The sequence below is a fragment of the Erinaceus europaeus genome, chromosome 19, assembly GCF_950295315.1.
Source record: "Erinaceus europaeus chromosome 19, mEriEur2.1, whole genome shotgun sequence".
Taxonomy (NCBI): domain Eukaryota; kingdom Metazoa; phylum Chordata; class Mammalia; order Eulipotyphla; family Erinaceidae; genus Erinaceus; species Erinaceus europaeus.
In genome coordinates, this window is record NC_080180.1 from 38,534,137 (window position 1) to 38,546,892 (window position 12,756).

Here is a 12,756-nt window from a genome sequence, read left to right on the forward strand (position 1 = left end):
TAATTGCAGGTGGCTGGAAGTCCAGCCCTTTCTTTTACCTGAGCTGTTACTGCACTTCACTGCTGTAGTTACTGGTGGTTCCTGTGGTCTGTTGGTCCAGCTCCCAGCTTTCCTAGGTGCTCGCCCAGTCATGACTGCTTCTCCCATGGCTCGTACACACATGAATCGGAGCTTTGAGTATTAACTTTTCTCATGGCTCTGCCCTATTCTTACCCCTGCCAATGATTACGTATTTTGCTGTGCCTAAAATACACCATTCCATACTGCTGAACCCCCCTGTACTAAATTCTGTTTTAAGCCATGCCAACAGCTTCCACACTCCTACCAAAGTCCTTTAAGTTTTTAATTACAGCAAGAGCATTTTCGTCTTTACTTATGTAAATTTATTTAAGATAAAGACTAATCACCGAAACCTCCTTCACTATGGTGGTGGCTGATTTTTTTTGTTTTTTTAGATCTTATTTATTTATTTATGAGAAAAAGAAGGAGAGAGAAAGAATGAGGCATCACTCCAGTACCTGTGCTTTGCAGGGGTTGAACTGAGGACCTCACTCTTGAGAGTCCCATGATTTATCCTTTGCACCACCTCCCATACCACAAAGGTAGTGGATGATTTCGAACCTAGGCTGTGTCCGTGACAAAGCAATACACTACCAACTGAGCTATTTTACCAGGCCATCAATGGGGATTAAAAAGAAAAAATCACGGGAGTTGAGCGGTAGCACAGCGTGTTATGCTCACGTGGCGCGAAACACAAGGACCTGGGTAAGGATCCCAGTTCAAGCCCTGGCACCTCACCTGAAGGGAGTCGTTTCACAGGTGGTGAAGTAGGTCTGCAGGTGTCCTTCTCTCTCTCCCCTTCTCTGTCTTCCCCTCCTCTCTCCATTTCTCTCTGTCCTATCTAAAAATGGTGACATCAATAACAATAATAACTACAACAACAACAGGCAGCAAATGGAGTATATATATTAAGGGCAACAAAAAATAAATTAATTAAATTAAATAAGGAAAATAAACAAATTAATTAACATGCATACACTATGTCAAAATGTTACAAGTAGAAGGTATTTCTCCAACAGCACAGGCCATTGTGTTAAATAAAGTAGCCTCGGAGGTTCCAATTCTATATTTCACAGCAATGCGTCCTACCCCTCTCATATATAAATACAAATATTTTAAAATTAAAAAAATATGATCTTGGCCATTCGCTGACCTCTTTGTAAAACCATATCCTCAAATATTCTCTGAGTGTTGCCTCTGTCTTTAAGCTCAGTTCAATAGTTAATTCTCATTTCTTTCTTGACCTTTGATTTACTTAGGGTGACTTCACATGTCCAGCTCAAGAATTTCTGATTCCTCACTCTTAAATAAAGCTCTTTTCTTTCTCACTTAACTGTGTGATTCATTTTTCATTGTTTTCGTGAAGCTTCATTTTAGAGCACTCTGAGATTCACAGCAGATTGAGAGAACAAAAGACTGTGCCTAAATGTAATAGACTCATAAAATCACTAAGAGGGCAGGAGAGAGATCACAAGGCTAGAGCTCCTGTCTTCCTGCCCGAGGACACAGAGGCTCAGGTCCTGTCTCCACCACCACCAGGAGCCAGAGCTACAGGGTGAACTCCTCTCCCTACAGCCCCTTCTCACTTCCATCACTACATATATTTTTAAAATACTTATTCATTCCCTTTTGTTGCCCTTGATATTTTATTATTGTTGTAGTCAGTATTGTTGTTGGATAGGAGAGAAAGAAACTGAGAGGAGGGGAAGACAGAGAAGGGGAGAGAAAGATAGGCACCTGCAGACCTGCTTCATCGCTTGTGAAGTGACTCCTCTGCAGGTGGGGAGACGGGGGCTTGAACCTTGCACTTTGTGCCGCCTATGCTTAACCTGCTGCACTACTGCCTGACTCCCCATACATTTTTTTGTACTTGTATTGTTTTTTTGTTGTTGTTGTCCATATTTTTTTATTTAAGAAAGGATTAATTAACAAAACCATAAGGTAGGAGGGGTACAACTCCACACAATTCCCACCGCCCAATCTCCATATCCCACCCCCTCCCCAGTAGCTTTCCCATTCTCTATCCCTCTGGGAGCATGGACCCAGGGTCATTGTGGGTTGCAGAAGGTAGAAGGTCTGGCTTCTGTAATTGCTTCCCCGCTGAACATGGGCGTTGACTGGTCGGTCCATACTCCCAGTCTGCCTCTCTCTTTCCCTAGTAGGGTGGGTCTCTGGGGAAGCTGAGCTCCAGGACACATTGGTGGGGTCTTCAATCCAGAGAAGCCTGGCCAACATCCTGGTGGCATCTGGAACCTGGTGACTGAAAAGAGAGTTAACATACAAAGCCAAACAAATTGTTAAGCAATCATGGACCCAAAGCTTGGAATAGTGGAGAGGAAGTGTTAGGGAGAAGAACCTTGCACTTTGTGCTGCCTATGCTTAACCTGCTGCACTACTGCCTGACTCCCCATACATTTTTTAAAGGGAGAAGGTAAAATATATCTTAATTATACAAAATTGAGTATACTGCTCCCATTGCTATTTTCTTTTTCTTTCCTTTTTTTTTTTTTTTTTTTTTGGTACGCATGTTATTTTCAATGTATTAAACAAGTTTAAAATAAATGGAAAGTCTTTATGGAAACTTCACATTTCTGTTTACATTATATACAGGTCCTACTTTCTGGCCTGCACTGTGTTCACTTTTTTAAAAAATATTTCTTGAAATGTTAAAATATTTGTAACATTTTCTCTATTCTATTTTGCTTGCATGATTTATATGAAGCTAGATATTAATTCTATATCTGCTTCTCTCTTAATTTTTTTCTAAATATGTGATTTAATTTAAGATTTTTTTCTTTTCATTTCTTTTTAAATATTTATTTATTCCCTTTTGTTGCCATTGTTGATTCCTTGTTTTAGTTATTTTTGTTGTTATTGATGTCACTGTTATTGGATAGGACAGAGAGAGACATGGAGAGGGAAGAGACAGACAGAGAGGGAGAGAGAAAGACACCTACAGACTTGCTTCACCACCTGTGAAGCGACTGCCCTGCAGGTGGAGAGCCGGGGGCTCGAACAAGGATCCTTGTGCCAGGCCTTGTGTTTCACACTACGTGCACTTAAACGGCTGCTCCACCGCCCAACTTCCAAGATTTATTTTTTCACTTTGGCTTTTCTGAAATTTGAAAATGCTGAGCCTTGGTATAGGTTTTGGAGTATTTATCCTGATAAATTTTTCTCTGTGATTTCCGGAATGTGGTTTGGTATTTGATATTAACGTGGGCCAATTCTTTTGGTGTGTTTATTTCATATTGGAGGATTAATATTTTTAATTAAATTTTTATTTATAAAAAGGAAACATTGAATAAACCATAGGATAAGTGGGGCACAACTTCACACAATTCCCACCATGAGAACTCTGTACCCCATCCCCTCTCTGATAGCTTTCCTATTCTTTAACCCTCTATGGAAGCGAGTCAGCTATGTAGGTGACCCTATAGTGATTATTTTCAATGTGTTTAGTTTCTTACTAGTCAAAAATCACAGAACACGTTCTTCTTGTGTTCTACAGGTATTTTCAGTATGCCTTTATCTTTCTGATTTATTTTCAACTTGGTGAGTCACTTACTCAAGAGAAAAATCTTGGGGGCTGGGTGGCCATGCACCTGGTTGAGTGCATAAATGATCGTGTTCAAGGACCTGATTTTGGGGCTTCACACCCCACCTCAGGAGGGAAGCTTCATAAATGGTGAGGCAAGTGCGACAGGTATTCTCTCTCTGTGTGTCTCTCCTTCTCTGTTCTCGCTGTTGCTTCTCAATTTCTCTCTGCCATAACAAAAATGAAGAGGGCAAAATAAAAGCAAAAATCGTCATTCAGGAGAGTGGATTTCTCATGCACACTGACCCCCAACAATAATGTTAGTGGTAAAGAGACAGAAAGTGAGGACTTTTAAATATTTCATGTATGGTTGAGGATTTAGGTTTAATGTATTGCATAAGGGGTTCATTTAATTGTATTGTGTTGTGTTGTATTGTATTGTGTTGTATTGTATTGTATTGTATTGTATTGTATTGTATTGTATTGTATTGTATTGTATTGTATTGTACTGTATTGTATTTAAAATCTCCTGTCAGTACCTGGACTCCAATGCCCTAGGTTGCCACTTTTTTTCCCTTATAGACAAACTAGCAAAGAGGGAGAGAGCCAAATAGACCATGGAACAGAGGCTTCTTCCAATCCAGTGGGCCCCAAGTTAAAGTCAGGTCACCAGATGGCAAAGCGGGGCACTAGCCCATTAACCATTCTGGCAAGCTTCTAAGAAGTGAACACACACTTGGAAACTTCCTATTTAGGTTCACATCCATTTAAGATTATCATAGACAGTATCTTTCATTCTTTTTGTCTCTGATAACCTTGCTCTTCTTGCTCATAATACAGCAGAAGAAGACACATCCTTATGCTTAAACTACATCTGATAATGATGTAGCTGAAGCCTTTTATTTTATCTCTATGTTAAAATCAAGTAGTTTTCCTAATCATGTATGTTAATAAAATGTTTATATACAAACTGGGTTAATTATGTATCACATATAGACAGTCCTTCAGTTTTTCAAATCTGAAAATCTTTGATTATTTTAATAAATATTTTTCATGAAGGAAATGGGTGGTGGTGGTAAGACAGAAAGAGAAGGAACAGAAAGAGGAAGAGGAGGGGATGGGGCGTGGGGAGGATGAAGAGGAACCTGTGACATCACTCTGCCACATGTGATGCTGTGGACTGAATTTAGGAAACTTGCTTGAAATTCCAACCCTTAATCCCCTATACCACCTCCAGACCTCCTTATTTTCCTATTGCTTTATAAGCTTCCCCTAAGGAAAATAGAGATATTACATGTGTTAGCTTTTATTTTCTAATTATCTTTATTTATTTATTGACAGAGACAGACAGAAACAGAGAGGAAGGGTGAGATAGTGAGATACCTGCAGCCCTGTTTCACTACTTGTGAAGCTTTCCCCCTACACATGGGGGCTGGTGGCTTGAACCCAGGTTCTTACACTTTGTACCAGGTGTACTCATCCAGCTTCTCCACCACCCACACCAGATTTGCTTTAGGACCTACCATTTTAGTAATTCTTTTATATTTGCCCTATATATCTCCCTTTCCAATGGATTTATTTTGTTTTATTATTTCTTTAGTCTCATTAGGTGGTTTTTTTGTGTGTGTCTGTGTGACACACTCTAGAAGTACTTGTTAGGCTTATGGCATTTCTCTTTAACTTTCTACTGTTTACATGAAGTAATATACCACATGATAAAATAAGAATCTTATTACAATATAATTTTATTCCCTCATATATTTGTTTTCCCAAACTGTCTGTATCAAATTCTGTAAAAAAAAAAAAAAAAAAAAAAGTACTACAAAGATTTATCCCTTAAGTAGTCACTTTTTCTTTCTATGTTAATGGGAAATAGGATTCAAACTCATGCCTAGGAGTGAGTCATGTGCTCTTATGCTGAACTCCCACCTTAACTTAACTTTAAGCATAATTTCAAAAATATGTATTAACATCAGAGAAAGATGGATGCAGTATAAGAAGCAGAGCATTAGTCTGTCACATGTAATACTAGGATTGAACTCAGAACCTGCTTTCATATCCAATGTTATAAGTGTAAAAGGCAGTAGCCTTGAAATTCCCTTTTTATGCAGTTGTCTGTTAAGTGCTTTTAGTATGAGTTGCTTGTAGTATGAGGTGGAAAATTCCTTGCCCCTTCCCCCTTGAATAAGCAGGACCTAATCAGTGAAGGCCACCCATTGTTCGAAGGACCCTGCCTGGGGACAAGCCTTATCAGGACCTCATCAGTGAAGGCCACCCATTGTTCGAAGGACCCTACATGGGGACAAGCCTTATCAGGACCTTTGAACAGACTTTGTGGTGTGCTGCCTACCAGATGGGTGGTCATAGCCGATGGCAGGAGGATGTGGCGACCCTGCCTGGTTGAATTCTATTGGTTGTGTGATCTTACTATATTTGAAAATAGCCCGCGCTTTGCTTTATATGGACCCCGCTTTTTGCTAAGTTTGAAATGATTGGATCTTGTGTTTGCTATAGCCTGTTATTGGATGTAGGTTGATAAGGTGATGTGCTCCCTCTCCCTGAGTGTAGTCTGAATTCCTATAAATTGTATGGTTTGAGCCCTGTTCAGGGTCGAGTTTGGTAGACTAACACCAGTCACCATCTCGGCCCGGATTGCAATTCGTCAATAAACATCTTTGCTTCCTTACAGTGGATGGTGGTTTGATTTATGCTCGCTAACATTTGGAGGCTCCAGCGAGATCCCTCAGACGGGTATTCCTGAGGACACCCCATCCTGGGTCCGGACCCTCGGAGGCCTTGGAAGTCCTGCCCGGCGCCGGTAAGTCAGGCCTGAATTTTGCATGGTACCATTTCTTTTCCAGCTCTGCACCTCCGGAGGATCAGTGAGTCAAGCTTGATTTTTGTGTAAGTCCCCGCGGGGCCTGGGGGTCTGTGGATTGCGGGACGCCGCGTTAAAATCCCAGACTGCAGCGCTGGGGAGTGACGACTCCCAGGCTGCTGGGGTAAGGATCTGGAACAGGGTCCGCCCCGGGACCTGAGACAGGGTCCCCTAAGGATCTGGAACAGGGTCCGCTTCCGAACTGTCTCTCGTGGCCACTCTGTGTTTGTCTCCTTCACCCTCCTCACTTTGGCAATTCGCGAAAAGGCTGAGCCTGTTAGTGCAATTGAGGGGGTCTGGCCGGAGCTACTCTCCGGTGACTCCTGAAGGCCTAACTGGCAACATTCCTTAGTAGCGGCGGCTGGAATGGTAATTGCCCAATCTTGACTGAATGGATGGTCTGCTGCGTGTGTGTGAATGTTATGTGCCTCACGGCCTGAAAAGCTACGGGGCTTGAGTGGGCTCTAACCTGCGTGTCCGTGGGGTCGTTTCAGCTAAGTGGGGGTTCTCAATGTAGTTGAGACCTAGACCGGGGATCATACGGTCACCCCTAAGCTAAGACCCCTTAAGGTCCCGCGAGGGGCCCGGCCAGGCGAGCATCGTTGTGTGCCTGACATCCGTCAGATGTCAGTTCCTTTTCCCCACTTACAATCTTCCTTGTTGGTCTCGCAGCATTTGCGGTTTGTCTTTTTGTTTGTCTCCTTCCCTTATTTTGTGTTACGGTACCACAGGAGGTTAAAGGTTAAAAAATTTTAGAAAAACTGGAGTCTCCATTAATAAAAACGTCTTGCAACCTAAAAAGGGAAGAAGGTCCCAAGTGGACACCCTTTGGGTTGATAGGGAAAAAGTGTGTGAGAATGAGAAAATGGTGTGCCAGCTGGCTGTAAGAAAGAGTATAAAAAGAACCCGTGAAATCTGGGGTGTTAGGTATTGTCTGGACATTTGTTAAGCGCGCTTGTCTGTCTGTGTGTGTCTTGTCTGTTTGTCAGTCTGTGTTTCGTGTTCACTTACTTTCACTTTGCAGGAATGGGCCAGGTGGCATCTACCCCACTGGACCTGGTTACTCATAGTTTGGGGGTAGGAGTGCATAAATATAAACTCATGACTTTTTGTTCCTCAGAGAGGCTCACCTTCGATGTAAGATGTGTTTCTGTGCTTTTTTGTGTCCCTGTGTCTTTTTGGTCAACATTAAGAAATCATCTCAGAGCGACGGGACCAGATTTGGTTCCGGCGTGAAGTTGCCAGCTGAATTTTGCCTTGTCTTTGTCTCTCTTTTAAGCCTGAGTAGCAGAACCATGTCCTCAGGCTAGTCCAGGCAGGACCCTGAGGGTGCCACCCCGCCCTCACAGGAGTCAGGCTGGCTGGTCACAGCAGGGGCCTGGAGCTGGGCCAGGCAGCAGCTCTAGTGCAGGGGCGACACCCCGCCCTGCCTCGGTGTGGCCGTGACCTGGGACGGGCCCATGGGTGCAGATGGGTGATAGTGCTAGCATGTGTGTGGCTTTACCCATGCCCCTGGAGCTGACTGGAGCTGTCTGAAAACTGTCCTTGGTCCTCTTGGGCTCCTCGTGGAGAGAAGCTGAAAGAATTTGTTTCTTCCTCTTTGTTTATTTAGGGCTAGTTAAGGTTGTCCTAGGAGCTATTGGATAAAAGAAAAATCTTAGTATATAAATGTGAGATGTTTCATCTTGAAAAATTGTGTGAGTGCAGATCTAAATTTGTGTTTGACCAGGTATGTTGCTAAGATGTGTCTGTACTGGTTAAAAGCTGCTCTTTTCCCCTAAGCAATCAGCCCAGATATATAAATGATAAAAAGGTGGCTATGAGATGTCTTACATGTTTATATGTGTGTTTTAGGTTTGTTTTTGTGGCCTAAAAATGTTAATCTTAAGGTTAAAAGTGTAAGTAACTTTAAAGCTGCATTCTTATCAAAGTTCTTTAAAAAAGAGTTCTCAATACAGTTCTTATGTGGTAATATAAGGGTAAAAATTCATTTGCTAAGACAGCTAAAGATTTAAAGTCTTAAGTATTTAATGTGACAATTCATCTTCTCCAAATTGATATGCAAATTATCTATTTTATAGATATTGGTCCACAGCAAATTTGGCATTTGTCTGACATTGAAAATGCTTTGAGAAGTCACTAGTATGTGTTAACTCTCTAAGTAATTAGTTTGTTTAAAGTTTAAGGAAAAATTTAGTTAAACTGAATTTGGTTTAGAGATCCTGGTCATAGAAATTGCTACAGTAGGTTAAAAAAATAACTTTTAAATGTATGCTCTTTAAAATTCAAACAGAGTCTCTCAAGTTAGGTATCACACACTGAAGATGTGTCTCTATCTCTTGTGTGAAAAATGGCAGAAAGGTTATTGACATGTAAACATTTTAAAATACCTTCTCAACTAAAGAAGTAGAACTGGCTTAGGTGAGTGAAAAATAACACAGTGGTTATATTAATGATTTTCTAGCCTGAGGCTTTTGCTCTGGTTTTCCTCTTTATATCTTTCTGCTTTTAAAAATTATCTGGTTTGTTTTAAGACACTGTCAGAGATTTATTCTTGACAAATGGTATTTTTGGTCTGATAGAAGATTTGATTTGGCAAATCCTGATTTAACAAAATTATTATTTTGAATATTTAAGTTATGAGGTTTATTTTAGCCCTTTAAGTTGCCATATTAGAGTTCTAAGGGGTAAAATCTATTAAGAGTTTTATATCTACACTTATTCATGATAGCTTTGTGATGAGTAAAGATCTTAACAAAAACTGTTTTGATATTGTGCTTAAATTGTCCAAGCAGTTTAAAATAATGCTAAAAAATGGTGATCATTTTATTATGTCAACACATTAGATATTGACTTTATATACTATACTGGTATATCTGTTTGTTAAAAAGACCTTCTAAAATTACATAGAGATGTATAGGCAAATTCTGGTCATTAGATTGTCAGTTTTGGTAAACTCTTAATCTGGTTTTGTGTATGTCTTACTGGTTACAAATGTAAGAGTACGGCAGTGATACCCCTTCAATCATACTGCCAGGTTCTCTTAGGGGGTCTCCAAGAGGCAGTAAAATGGCCCACAGATTTCTCTAAGGTAAATAGAATGACACTAAATTTGGCCTTTTGTTGCTCAAATCTGCCCCAGGTGTTAGAAAAAAAGTTACAGAAGACAGAAAGATTTTAAAGAAAAGCTGAGAGATTGCTCAGAGGGTTTTTAAGAAGTTGGTAAATGTTTTGACATTAGACTTTGGAAAGAAAGAAAGGAAGAAAGAAAGAAAGAAAGAAAGAAAGAAAGAGAAAGTTGGGGCAGTGCCCAGAAGGAAAAGGAAAGTCAGAAAATTGGGGGCTAAGGGTAGAGAAAGATCAGTGATGTTACTGCAAAGAAAAAGGACACTGGAAGAAAGGCTGTTTTATCAACAAGCCATTTAGACTGCTTGTGGATGAACTTAAAGGCATAAGCCGGGGAGTGCTGACCCAAAAACTTGGGCCATGGCACAGACCTGTTGCCTATTTGTCAAATATTGGACCCTGTAGTTGCTGGATGGACAAAATGCCTGAGGACAATAGCACCTGTGGCACAGCTGGTAAGGAAAGCAGACAAGCCATCACTGGGGCAAGTCCAATGCCCACCTAACCTGCTACCAAGTTCTGTTCCTAGACCAGCCATGAGTGAAATTCAGTGCTGCCACTGGCCTGAACCCTGCCACCCTGATGTTGGAGACGGATCCTGAGGCTCCCTACAAAAGCATGACTGCCAAGAGGTATGCCTTTGCTACATGGCGTGTGCATGGAGCATGTGGGGAGAGAAGATTCCTGACTCCCACCGGGAAGATGATCCAGCAAAAGAACCTACTGGAGGCCGCATGGACCCTGCAAGAAGCAGCCGTGACCCATTGTTCCGGACATCAGATAAGAAACTAGAGGGCAGATGAAGCCACTTGTGCAGCTACACAACAAGCAGAGCCAGCCTTGACATTGATTCTACTAGGCTCCCTGCTTCCAAAGGACCCTGGATACAGTAAGGAGAAATAAGATGGGCAAGAGATTAGGACTAGAGACTAAATAGATTTTACAGAAGTAAAATCAGAGACTTTTGGGTATAAGTAGTTGCTGATATCAAGTTGGGTAGAGGTTTAACCAATAAAGTCTGAGGGGGCATAGATAGTGAGCAAGAAAATTTTAGATAAAACAGTGCCCAGGTGGAGAGTTCCCTCTCACCATTGGTTCTGGTAAACAGACATTCACTGTTTTTGTGTCTCGGTTAGTGGCCCGAGAAATGGGAACAAATTGGAAATTTCATTATGCTAACGAGCCCCATATCCCTGGGCAGGTAGAGAGATAAATTAGACCTTAAAGGAGACTTTAACTAAATTAACCCTTGAAACTGGCAGGGGATGGGTATCGCTCCTGGCTCAGGCCCTTCTGAGAGTACACTGTCTCCCATTGTAAACAAACTGTCTCCCTTTGAAATGGTTTTTGGCAGACTGCTGCTGTCATGATCTGTGATGCTCTTGTCTCTGATCTATCCCACAACTGTTACCAAGTTCTTACAGATCTCCAGCCTATATTGCAGGACAATTAGAATGCTGTGCTACAAGCCTTTGGGAAGGACCCTGTCACCTGCTGCCTGCTCCACAAGGCACACCCAGTGAGAAAGACCTTATATTGTGATCCTGAGTACACCAACTGCTGCAAAGGTTGCCGGAAAGTGCCACTAGATTCATCACACTCCTTTGAAGAGGACAGTTGCTGATACCACTGACCCAAAAGAAAAAAAAGATGAAGATGAATCAAAGATTTGATTCTCGGCTAAGACAAGTGGGGAATGTAAAAGGCAGTAGCCTTGAAATTCCCTTTTTATGCAGTTGTTTGTTAAGTGCTTTTAGTATGAGTTGCTTGTAGTATGAGGTGGAAAATTCCTTGCCCCTTCCCCCTTGAATAAACAGGACCTAATCAGTTAAGGCCACCCATTGTTCGAAGGACCCTGCCTGGGGACAAGCCTTATCAGGACCTCATCAGTGAAGGCCACCCATTGTTTGAAGGACCCTACATGGGGACAAGTCTTATCAGGACCTTTGAACAGACTTTGTGGTGTGCTGTCTACCGGATGGGTGGTCATAGCCGATGGCAGGAGGATGTGCCTGGTTGAATTCTATTGGTTGTGTGATCTTACTATATTTGAAACTAGCCCGCGCTTTGCTTTGAATGGATCATGCTTTTGCTAAGTTTGAAATGATTGGATCTTGTGTTTGCTATAGCCTGTTATTGGATGTAGGTTGATAAGGTGATGTGCTCCCCCTCCCTGAGTGTAGTCTGAATTCCTATAAATTGTATGGTTTGAGCCCTGTTCGGGGTCGAGCTTGGTAGACTAACACCAGTCACCATCTCGGCCCGGATTGCAATTCGTCAATAAACATCTTTGCTTCCTTACAGTGGATGGTGGTTTGATTTATGCTCGCTAACAATAAGCATGCCGTCAACTTCCATTCTCCCTCAGTTATGGTTTTCTTTTTCTTTTCTCTTTTTCTTCTTCTTTTTTTTTTTTTTTTTGTGTGTGTGTGATTGCTTCACTACTCGATATGAGCATTGGCAATCTCATCAATACCCCTAGCCTGTTTTTTTCTTTCTATTTATTTACTTATTTATTTTCCCCTTTGTTGCCCTTTGTTGATGTTGTTGTAGTTATTGTTGTTGTTATTGATGTCATTGTTGTTAGATAGGACAGAGAAGTGGAGTGAGGAGGGGGAAGACCAAGAGGGAGAGAGAAAGATAGACACCTACAGACCTGATTCACCACCTATGAAGCAACTCCCCTCAGGTGCGGAGCCAGGTGCTCGAACCAGGATCCTTATGCCTAACCTTACGCTACGCGCCATGTGCGCTTAATCCACTGTGCTAATGCCGACTTTCAGTTGTGGTTTTCTTCTTTCTTTTCTTTTTTTTTTTATTTCTTTGTTTATTGGATAGAGACAACCAGAAATCAAGAGGAAGGGGCAGTGATAGAAAGGGAGAAAGACAGAGAAACACCTGCATCCCTGCTTCACCACTCGTAAAGCTTTCCCTCTGAAGGTGGGGAAGGGGGCTGAAACGGGCTTCCTGTGCATTGTAACATGTGCGCTCAGCCAGGTGCCCCATCACCCTGCCCCCAGTTGTAGTTTTCTATCAGAGAGAATGAAAGACGCCAAAACCTAAGCATGACTCCATGAATTCCATGATTTAGTCTGTGCTGGTTTCAACTGTGGTCCCAGCTCTCAGACACAAAGCTTGGAGCATTCAGGCACAT

The 12,756-nt window shown here is 41.8% G+C and overlaps 1 long non-coding RNA gene across 1 annotated transcript; it reads left to right on the plus strand.

The window, feature by feature from the left end:
* The first annotated feature begins 5,950 nt into the window (after nt 1-5,950).
* Nucleotides 5,951-11,900, plus strand: LOC132534638 (uncharacterized). The gene is made up of 2 exons (XR_009546365.1): nt 5,951-6,416; nt 11,035-11,900. It is a non-coding gene; the product is annotated as an uncharacterized LOC132534638 (long non-coding RNA).
* Nucleotides 11,901-12,756: the final 856 nt, after the last annotated feature.